The sequence below is a fragment of the Synchiropus splendidus genome, chromosome 3 (genome assembly GCF_027744825.2).
Source record: "Synchiropus splendidus isolate RoL2022-P1 chromosome 3, RoL_Sspl_1.0, whole genome shotgun sequence".
Lineage (NCBI taxonomy): Eukaryota > Metazoa > Chordata > Actinopteri > Syngnathiformes > Callionymidae > Synchiropus > Synchiropus splendidus.
This window is the reverse complement of record NC_071336.1, coordinates 11,335,607-11,346,518: the sequence shown is the minus strand read 5'-3', so window position 1 is coordinate 11,346,518 and position 10,912 is coordinate 11,335,607. Positions and strand designations below refer to the sequence as shown.

At 42.2% G+C, this 10,912-nt stretch overlaps 1 protein-coding gene across 2 annotated transcripts in view; it reads left to right on the top strand.

The window, feature by feature from the left end:
* Positions 1 to 1,220: 1,220 nt before the first annotated feature.
* The window catches only part of slc8a4b (solute carrier family 8 member 4b), a 49,006-nt gene continuing 39,314 nt past the window's right edge, over positions 1,221 to 10,912 (top strand). For both annotated transcript variants that reach the window (XM_053858864.1, XM_053858863.1), the window contains exon 1: positions 1,221 to 1,388. The gene's annotated coding sequence lies outside the window, so the exon portion shown is untranslated. The remainder of the gene's footprint in view (positions 1,389 to 10,912) is intronic.

Here is a 10,912-nt window from a genome sequence, read left to right as displayed (position 1 = left end):
TATGCTTCACTCTCACCTCTATATTTCTCTAATGTGTTCCAGTTAGTCTGTATCTCTGCCCCGTCATTTCTCTTTTTGTTGCCGTCTTTTCATATGTGTTGCGATTTTCTAACCCCTCCAATCTCTTCTCTCGCGTTGAGTTTTCCTCTGTCTTCTCCTGTGAAGCAGAACTGGAGCTGATCCATAAATCATTTTCTTGTGTGATGACTAACAGTACCCAGGATGCTTATTTTCTTCGCTGAGCTCTGACCTTAGAATCAGAATTGACCAGCGGTTGTAAAATATGCATGATTTGGAAAGATAAATGTGTAATCTTTATCTTGTCAAGTCAACTCTCCTAATGGAAGGGCATCCCATTATCAACGCGTCAATAAAGGGATCAGTCAATGTGTTTTATTTTTAACAAGCTATAAAACGGCCAAACATAAACAATACCTTTTCCTGAGAAACAATGTCCATAACATCCCACCACCTTTGACTGACTCTTTGGTGCCATCTACACAGTGGAATTTACTACATTCAGTAACGGGTGTAAGACACACACATTTCTTTACTTCTACTACTCAATGGCAACACATGATCAACTAGCATTATTACTAGTCCTCGGTATAGCATAATGTCGATCCCTGGATACGCTGACGTCAGGATCTTCCCCTTTCTCATTGATATTTTTTATATATGTACTTTCATTATATATGACTGCTTTGCTCATTGATATCATTGCTATTGCTCAGTTTAAAAAAACTTGACATTTTTGCACATCCCTGAGGTTTAAAGTGGGTTAAGCTCCTAACTTTTGCTCCCGCTTAGGAACCCCACTCCCCAAAGGTGTGACAGGGTAGAAAATGCACTGCTTGAGCTTGTTATAATAGCTAATCAAAAATAGCACACGTTACACGGTGTTGTTTTCTGTCTGCCAGAGTCAGTGCTACCTAAAAACAGGAGCCAAGCGAAACAGATTTTGTGCTTAAGAGAGGAGCTCCTGCAGCTCAGACCAGTCGACTGATGACAGGTACTGACAAGCTGCCTGGCAGCGCTGCAGCGGGATATGCCGATCATACCTGCTGGTCACAACCTAGTGATTGACGGGTCAGACGCTCACCGGTGCCAGCTCGTCCACGCCACCTGATTCATATCCATTCATAAACACACACACACCTCTTCAAGTGCGCATGCTTAAGCGCGAGCATACGAACGGTTTTAAGTATACACGCGCGTGCGAAGGAGAGGGCGGGAGCAGCAGGGCGCGCGGCTGATCAGTGCGCGCGCGCCGTTACCATTCCAGAGCAGGAGAGCGTTTCATTCAGGGGAGGAGATGAGTGACCGAGCCAGTGGACGGACTCCCACCCTGCTGCCCCCCGCGTAGAGTGACGACCAGCGGCATCACGGTAAGTTCCCATCGCCAAACCGACCGTTTGTGCGCGTGCAGCACTGGCATCTCGACGCTCGCGCACGCCTCTGAGGATCAGACCTGTAAGCCCAACATTAACCTCAATAGCTGGGACCGGGCGTCTCAGGTGTGTCCCACCGCAGAGCCCGGTGCTCGGTGCTCCGACAGAGAGTGTGTCTTGCCTCGGTTCACCGGAGTGGAGAAGCGCTGCTGCTGAAGAGCCTCTCTGTGGAGAACCGGTGAGCGATCTAAATCCCTGGTCGCTCAGCCAGCCGAGCGGTGACCAACCTGCCGGTAGAGGAGGGCAGCGTCGGGGTCAGGAGGAGCGAGGCAGACGGGTAATGGAGCGTCGGTCAGGCTGCAGGGTGCGAAAATGGCCAGGGCTGTCTATAGAACCACTGCCAGTGCAATGAACTGAAATGATGTCAATCAAAAGAGAAAGTCATAATGAGGGCGATCATGGCTAGAACTGCTTTTATTGAAGTATTTAGGATGATGATACTGTGGATGCCTCATGTTCTTTTGGTTTAAATGAAGCTCAATATGGCCATTTTCATCATGAATCTGGGCATCCAGGATGGTGTTGGGACGTTCACGCTGCAGAATGACCAAAATAATTATGACTGATGTGAGGACAGTGATGATGAAGGTGACAGCAGCACACCAATGGCACTGACACGTTCAACAGCGATCAATAATGAAAGAAAATATGTCACAGTCATAAATTATGCAAGGGTCAAGCTGTCACACAAATCTGGTTGATAAATGAATCCAAAAATCGCCACACAGAATTCTGATCTGTCTGTGGGTCAGGTCACATGTCGGAAGGTGGCGTGACATGGCCAGAGTCATGATGTTCGAAACTGAGGTTCTTGTTGAAGTGTGTCAGGTATTAATTTGTAAATGTCATGGACATGGCTAGTATCGCCAGTCATCTGTTGTTTTAATACCCTGCTTCCCATGCTAGGTCTTAGTTTTAGCTTCCAGGTGTCTAACAGATATTGGACTTCAAGTAGTTGGTCCTCTGTGTGGACAAATGAGACACTAAATGAAATGCCTTCTATCCACAATTCTGGTCTCTGACCTTGAGTGCCGGGTCTTTGGTCCAGACTGTCAGGTCTTGAATGCCCAGTGTGAGGTCTTTGGTGCGGACCACATGTGCAATGTCTGAAGTGACGACTGCTACTGTGGGTGTCCAATATCAATTGCAAGGTTTGTGACGAAGACAGTCAGGTCTTTAACACCTTCACTGCATACTCTGTGGCATCTCACTTTATATACCTTGTACTTGATGTTAGAGAAATTATGGTTCAACATGAAGCGGTAGGTCATTGATGTCAGGTATTACTTGCCGACTAGAGCTGGGCTATAAGGACTAATATTTGTGGGATAAATTGTAAATTGAATTCACAGTAGCAACACATTTTGCGACATCAACTCATGTATAATAACTAAAACAGACGTGTTTCTGAGAAGGCGGTCTTGTCCCTAAAAACTAAATTTATGAAAATAAACACAAAACAAAATATACAGGGTCATTATGAGAGCATTAAAAAAGAAATTCCAGTGCAATACTTGCATAGTTGTTGTAAACTGCAGGAACCAGCTTGGAAACATTCTGTACCTAAAGCAGCAACATTGAAGGTAAGCATTGCTGGAAAGCGCCTCCAAAATCATGAATCATTATGTATTTAAACGTTGGTCATATCACTGTGGAGACGACATTATCGCTCAGTTCTACCTGTTTCTTCCATGGCTGTGACGTCAACAGATAAGAGCTCTGTATCAGTGAAAGCATCTAATTTTGAAGTATTTTGGGTTACAACTGAGTCACAATGTAATCATAGATTCAAATGTATTTACAGATTATTCACTTGAATTTGTGTTTGTCTGTGTGGGGAGTGTGTGTGTGTTCACAGTATATATACTTGTTTTTCCATCTTGTGGGGACCAATTCTTGACAAAACCCTATACTTGTGGGGACCTTATGCCTTTGTGGGTATCATTTGGCTGGACCCTACAAAGTTAGGCATGAATTAGAGGATGAAGACTTCAAAATAACTGGGTCATTATAATTGAATTTAAGTTTGTTTTAGTTCCTGGTTGAAGTCAGCCATTTGTTTTGGATGGTTAGGTTTAGGGTGAAAGGCTGGGGAAAGCATGAACAATGTCCCCACTAAGCATAAAAACATTACTGTGTGTGTGTGTGTGTGTGTGTTTTTTTTTTTTAATCACTTGAAATCATGTATTCTTCGCTGTCGTTGATCAGATTTGACAACTCTTACCTGGACAGATGCATGGCTTTGTCAACAAAGTCAACGTGTATCAAAGTCTCAGTAAGTACCAATATTATTTTTAGAGCTTTGAATGCTAAATGTAGGTCTAAAACTGATCGTAAACCAAAGTGCAGCAGATTCATTCATCAGTGCTTTGTTTTTATGTCAGCATTTGAAGGCTTGTCACAATATGACAGTAGCCTTAGGTGAAATGTATATCATTTATGCCATATAACAGCGCACCACTGGTGCGGAGTGTCAGGTCCTGCACATTGAGCACCGGGTCTTACTGTTCGATCTGTAACACTGAGTTCTTCGAATATAACTGATGGAGCTTTAATGGTCTCATTTTGGAGTATCACATATGTCTACTATTACTAGTCCTGATGTACAATTTGAGGTCATTTTTGTTTATGGTGTCATTACTGCCATGTTTTTCAGGTCAAGTGTTAAGAAATAAAGCTGGAATTGTCTGGTCTTAGTGAAGTTCTGGTTATGTGTAGTGAAATATGTCTTACCTTTAGAGGAAGACAAGTAGTTCACCCATGACGGTTGTTACAGTGTCCTTTCTGTGGTTGTAAATTCAATGCTCTCTAGTGAGGGACATAAATCTGAGAGAGTCACCAGTGTGATGAACTGAGATGCCTTTAAGTTACTCTTGTGCCATGTTGAGCTACATATCTCTGGGGTTGGGTAACTTGGGGACAATGAACTGACTCCAACTGGGTCTTCAAAAATTTATTCATGTTATTTTACTGCCACAAACGTTGAATTATTCATCCATCAAAGGAAAAAAAACATTTCTTGTCCTTTAATGATTTCTTTCCACAGATGAAGACTTATTATTATTTTTTCCTGAACACATTTGAAGTTGGACTAATTACATGAAATGAAAATGAATGAATAAATAAATAACGGGAGCTGTAAGAAAGCCAAAATGTATAATGGACGACTGGACTATAGAGTGCAGCCTTGAGCTCATCCAGGATATTGTGTTCAATTACTTATCTAATATGCTTATTATCTGAGATAGAGATCCCGAGTCCTGTTGTGGACTGAAGTCTTCTTTTAAATGTAGCATTTCCAGAACTTTGTTTACACTCTGAACTGAGTGGATTTTATTTATATTTACCAACATGTATGTAACCTATAGATTTGTTTGAACTATATTCATCTAAGTCAAACTTTTCAATGTTTAATCATATAGTTGGTATTCAAATCATGAGCCACCGTCTTCTTTTGATGTTGATGCTACAGGAACACGTCTGTGTATTCTGGTACCAAAAATATCCAGGTCTTCCCTGTTGATCTCCATCCTCTAATCCTTGAATGAATGTTCACACCCCCCCTCCACCTTCTCCTCCAGGTTAATCTGGTTACAGTTGTTACTGCAGGTTCCTGCCAGTGCTGGCGATGGGATATTCCCATAATCCTCCTGTGTGTGAGTTTGTTAGTGTGTGGACGGATGTGCGGAACTACTTCTGGCACAATTGCAGACTTGCTAGTTCCAAAGAGGGATATGTATCCTTGCAAAATTTATAAATGTAGTGTGTAACTGCTTCCAAATTTTTTGAAGATTTTGTCTCTTCGGTCTGAGACAGAGGTTGACTCAGCAAGAACTGTGCGGGTAGATGAGACAGTTTTATTTTTTTAATTTATTTTCACTTTATATGGCTGTTCGTCACGGATTGTTTTTCCATATTTATTTTAATTCGGATTGTTTATGCACTATAACTTAACATGGTGACATCAGATTGCAGGGTGATTCCTGCTTTGAACATCCCTGGGTTGGGGACGTCTTTCTGATTAGCATTCGGTTCTCCTTGTACTGTCATAAGCCTACGGTGGATTATTTCCACAGGAGGCAGATGTGAAGTTGTACTTCTGAATTGCTGTATGAACAAGTGTGTGTGAGAATGAGCGTCTGTTTGCGTGCCTGTGCTCCATGTCCCTTGGTGTCTAATGCTCCAGCCCCTGCTGCAGCGTCTCAGGAGTGACTGGTGACAGGCATTCTCTGTGAAATGCGCAGCTGAAAACCTTCTTATGGTGAGTTCCAAATCAACAACTTCATTAGTCCCCGAATTGATTCAGCCGGTTACGTCATTTCCTGGACTGTGAGCCAAATTGCAACTTCACATCCCCCATTATGCGAAGAGAAGTCTGTGACAAATTCATGAGAAGTGGAAAATGAATGACAGAATGAAAAATATGACATGCAAGTTGGTCAGTAAGAGGGGATGAGGAAAAGCTAGTGTGTTGGCTTTGAGTACAGATGCATTGAATGTGATCCTGTGTCCTGAGTGGCATCAGTTTCCTTTGTCACCCAGGGTCAAAATACCAAAATGCTACTCCCTCTCTACCAACTTCACTCAACGCATGGAATTAGAACTCTGCTTTCTCATCCTGGAACGTCTGCATCAGTTTTTCAGAATTCGATCTGTCCGTCATGATATTGACACATACTGGAGGTGGTTTTTGATGCACTTAAAATTACTATTGAATCTAAGTCCAAGTCAAGACTGCATTGAAAGCATTTGCTGACCGCATAAAATGACTTGGTGGGCCAGATTTGGCCACTGGCCCTTAAGTTTGACACCAGTGCTGTAAATGAAAAGTTGCAAAAAAATGAAGGGTGAAGTCTTTTCCAATCCAGATGGAGGTGGGACTGTGACAATGGTCCTCTTGCAGCTGACCCCTGTGAATGTTAACTGTCTTTGTGAGACGGTGTAGTTCAGGCTTCATTTGCTTTGACAGCTCTTCCAGGGAAATAAATATTGTACTTGGTGTTAATTTGCTTCCTCAAAATGAAATTCTTCCGAAGAAAACCCAAAGTGATTTTCAAATGGATTGTTTGGGTCAGCTGGAGAAAACGGATGAAATGCTTGGTACAAGATACTGGAGTGAGAGGAGGATGATGGACGGAAAAAAGAAGTTGAGGAGACTGGGGCGAGACTGAGAATGGGTGAAGCTAAAATGAAGAATAGAAGAGAGGATGACAGATGGGGGTGGACATAACGGCGTGTAGGTGAAGGAAGGAGAGCAGCAACGCAGGCGTGGAGACATGGGGACGACGATAATGAAAGAGTAAAAACCACACAAAGGGTGGAGACAGAAATGGCAGGCAGACGGTGTTGCCAGGTTTTTTTCCAAGCTGAAGCTCTTTCAATCTTAGACATTTCTGGCAGATTTTCTCAACGTATTTTGGATTATATCTTTCATTGAGAGTGACATGAAAATGTGATTTGACTTGAATGGGAACTCGTTTTTAGTAATATAAATGATGATGATCCTACATCTGTGTATACAAAGTAGCTCAATTATAGGTCATGTCACAGGAATCTATTCCCGTCCATTTGAGCCCATGACCTTCTAATGTCACAATCATGATAAAAAAAATGTTTTTGGTAGGTCTCCCCTCTGGTCTCCTTCTTACTGAGTTCCAAAGGATTTATTTTAGGATGGCAGATTAGCTGGCCAAGTGGTTGTTTATATTGGATGCTATGTACTTCAGCAGAAACACGGCCAGGATCATCTGTTGTACGTAAAACCCACTTCGACTACTTGAAAGACCGTCTGCCATATAAGTCCGTACAAGATTAGTCTTGATCTAAATTCAAATTTTGATGCATTATACTCACTCAAAGGATTGGTTTCAGCGTCTTACATCCGTGGAGAACAAATACAGATGTGAAAAATGATAGCTACGGTGATGAAGAAAATTCTGCTCATGTTCTCTCGCTGGATGTCGGCAGAGAGCATGGGCGAAGCTGTACGATCAACTCTTCCCGTATAGCATATACTCCTTTAACACCTTTATCTTGCAGCTCATTCTGCTCATTATCAGGAGGATATGTCCTCATCCAAACTACTGTATAAGTTATCACAAGTACTGCTACAGGCCCAAATCCTCCCACAGGAAACATCCGTCCTTGTTCATTTTAAGTCTTGGCTTTGCTAACATCCTGGGCATCAGCTTTATAGGCAGACTTGATTTTTGTGTTAATGGGGCTCAGGCTGATGATCTAAACTATGTGCGACTCTGTTGTGTGAATGTTTTACAGAGGTATTGTAACAAAAGCCAGACTGCACTGTGTGATTTTTCCCGTGTGACAGTATCAGTCAGTATATGTACATGAAGCTCTTTTCAATTGGACGTGAACAACGTGGCCAGGTAGAATTTACATACTCTATATATCGCTACACTCTACATCTATCATTCTTGTATTACAGTGTTCAAAGTCTTCTCAGAAAATTTTGTTTTATGAAGAAACTTGTGAGTTTAACCCATCCTTTGTGTTGACAATGACAATCCACCGGTGTGTGGCAACTTGGAGCTATTGCATTTATGATTTTGTGTAGCTTGATCTGCGTATTTTAATGTAACAATCTGACTCAGGTCCTTACACTCCGGTCAATTCTGTAGCGTACTGAGGACTATTGAGTGCACCTGGAATATAAGCTGCACCCATTAGATTTAAGAAGAAATAGGTTTGGTACACAGCTAAGCCTCAGCGCTGTTCTGAACGCGCATCTTGCCGCCAATGTAATTAGACTCGTCACATTAGACCAATGAAATTAAAGGTCTTTTATTTACTTCAAAGTTGCCACTGTTCACGCTTCAGTGTAAATAAAGCGCTTGTAATTTCGTCGGTCTGATGTAATGAGGCTCAATATCTTGAAACCCGTTAGGCTGTAAAAATCCATACATTAGCCGCATTGTGTGTTTAAGCCGCAGGGTTCAGAGCACGTAACGAAAGTAGCAGATTTACAGTGGTGGAGATTACGGAATATAATGACACCACTCTGTAGGTTTCATAATTTGAATGTATTTTGGATGTCTACTGAAATTGTGGGGTCAGGAAGCTATTGATTTCAGTTCATAAATGTCAACTCAAATTGATTAAGATTGGGCTGACAGCTGATTGAGCGCCCTGCTGGGACATCTTGACCTTTGACCTTTCATTACTTTAGGCTGATGGGAGCCGGTGAACACCAAGCAGAGAGTCCAATGAAGAAAATAACAGTGTCCCACAGTCTGTATGGGTCCTCTTGAATGTGCTGAAAACCAGGTTTTTCCATAGAAAACTAAATATTTAGCTGAATGTTACCTGAAAGATTTTATTGGATATCAATAAGATAAAAAAGGGAATTGTCTGTTGTGGTGATTCATATGAGCAGGAAGTGACATAAAGAGCTAAAAAGTATTTGACTCTTAGCTAACCATGGTCGTCTCTGCTTCTCTTCACTCCACTTCACTGTAATCTGTGACAGCAGCATAAACCCAAACCTGCCTTATATAATCTGATCTCTGAGTCTCTCTCTCCCTCTATAACGCACACATGCAAAAACAGGCACACGCTGCATGTCTGAGTGCACGATTTTTCAGCATGCAGTGTGTGTTCATGAGCGTATGACAGTGTAATTGTGAAATCTTGTAACCGTCACTAGACTGATGTGTGTATGTGCATGCAGTTGGATTATCACAGAAAGATCATGAACAATGAGCCTGACCTGAAGCAGGATGACTTCAGAAATGGACTGTGATATTTTTGGCCTTGGTAAATGCCTAGATAGTTTAGATGAAACACATATTCACAACTCAAACTGATTGCTTTCTAAATTTCTGTGAATCCTGAGTCAATAAGAATATTGCAAGGTTTGCATGAATGTCGTGACACCTGCGAAAAAGTAGAAGCCGCAGTGGCGTCAATTCAGAAGTACCTAAGGTACAGCAAGCTGGGCTACCAATACTCATGTGAACGTCGAGTCATGTGACTTTGTGGTAGTACAGTGGTTAGAGCACATCCTCTTGATTCACAAGGTTTCACTGGTAAGTCTCCTGTGAATAAACTGTTTTAAGTTAACGCATTCTGCCGTGAGCCACTTCATAATATCAAACTAAATTACAAGGCCATTTATGGTGGGCTTGTTTTTTTAGCAACCAATCAACAATCTAATATATTTAATATAAAAATGTGGAATGAGCAACCTAGAAAACTGGCACTGACAAACATCAGTGTACGCCAACTTTCTTTCACATCTTTAAATTTGGTTGTAGCAGCAAAAAGTAGATGCGGATAGGCCAACAGGATGGAAGAGAAGCTCTGTGAGTCCTCTCTCAGCAATCCTCGTGGTATGCCTCTATGAGTGTGCGTAATCGAAAAGGTGTTTGACTTTCTGTTATGGTCTTCATGTGAGTTCATGTGTGCTAACATCCCCCTGCGGCAGAAAGATAACACTTAAGTGAACATCCTGGTCTCTGAGCATATTTGGGTGTGTGTGCATCGCAGAGTCAGTGTAGCAAAGACAAACAAATCCATACGAGTCAGAGAACACTCTGGAATCCAGAGGAACATGGGACATCTCCATCAGTATGTGAAGATTAAATGTTCATGTTCATTTAGGCATGCATGATAAGAGTGTGTGTAAGTGTGTGTGTGTGGTGCGTGTATGCTTTCGCGTGTGCGTGCTCCCCCAGGCAGCCTCCAATCCTTTCTGTGTGTGACATTAGGGAGGGAAGGGAGTCTGAGAGCTGTACTGCCACTACCTCTCATCATCACACGCACACACACACACACGCACACACTCACACACACTAAGCAGCAAACAGAAACTCACTAGATATAAGCATCTGCGTTACGTCGGGCAGCTGAAAAAAAACAAACCCATTGTATCCATGTGTTGGTGGTGTGTGTGTGTGCATGTGTCCATGGCCATCATAAAATGCTGGCAGCAGATTATGCTGATTGTGTATTGCGTAAGAGCATACGTGTAATATCCATGATGAGATTGGGATTACTTCAATCCTGCAGTGAGTCTGTGATATTGTCCTGGCCAGTTAGAATCCCTGCAGCTGCACACCCTCCATTGTGGTCGTAATTACTGGCAGTCATGTGACACCATCATCTCACTGATAGCATGAGGAGCACATACCAGATCAGTCTGGTCAGTTGCTTTCACTGAAATTACCCATCTGGACAGATGTTCCAGTGAAGTGGTCCTTGCTCCAAGTACATGAAGTTCCTTGCCCTGCCCTAGTTTGTGAAAGCAAGAAATTGTTTATGGTTCAATTAGGAGTGAAAACTCTCTAAATAGTGTCGAAAGATTACATTTCAAACCCATGATTATCGTAATTGTGAATGCATTCTTCTGCCGCTCTCTAAAATAGAGTGCTATCATGTGACTGCCGCAGGAAACATTACAATTTCTTCGCCGGATGCTTGGTTTGCTTCCACTCTCCAGTGTT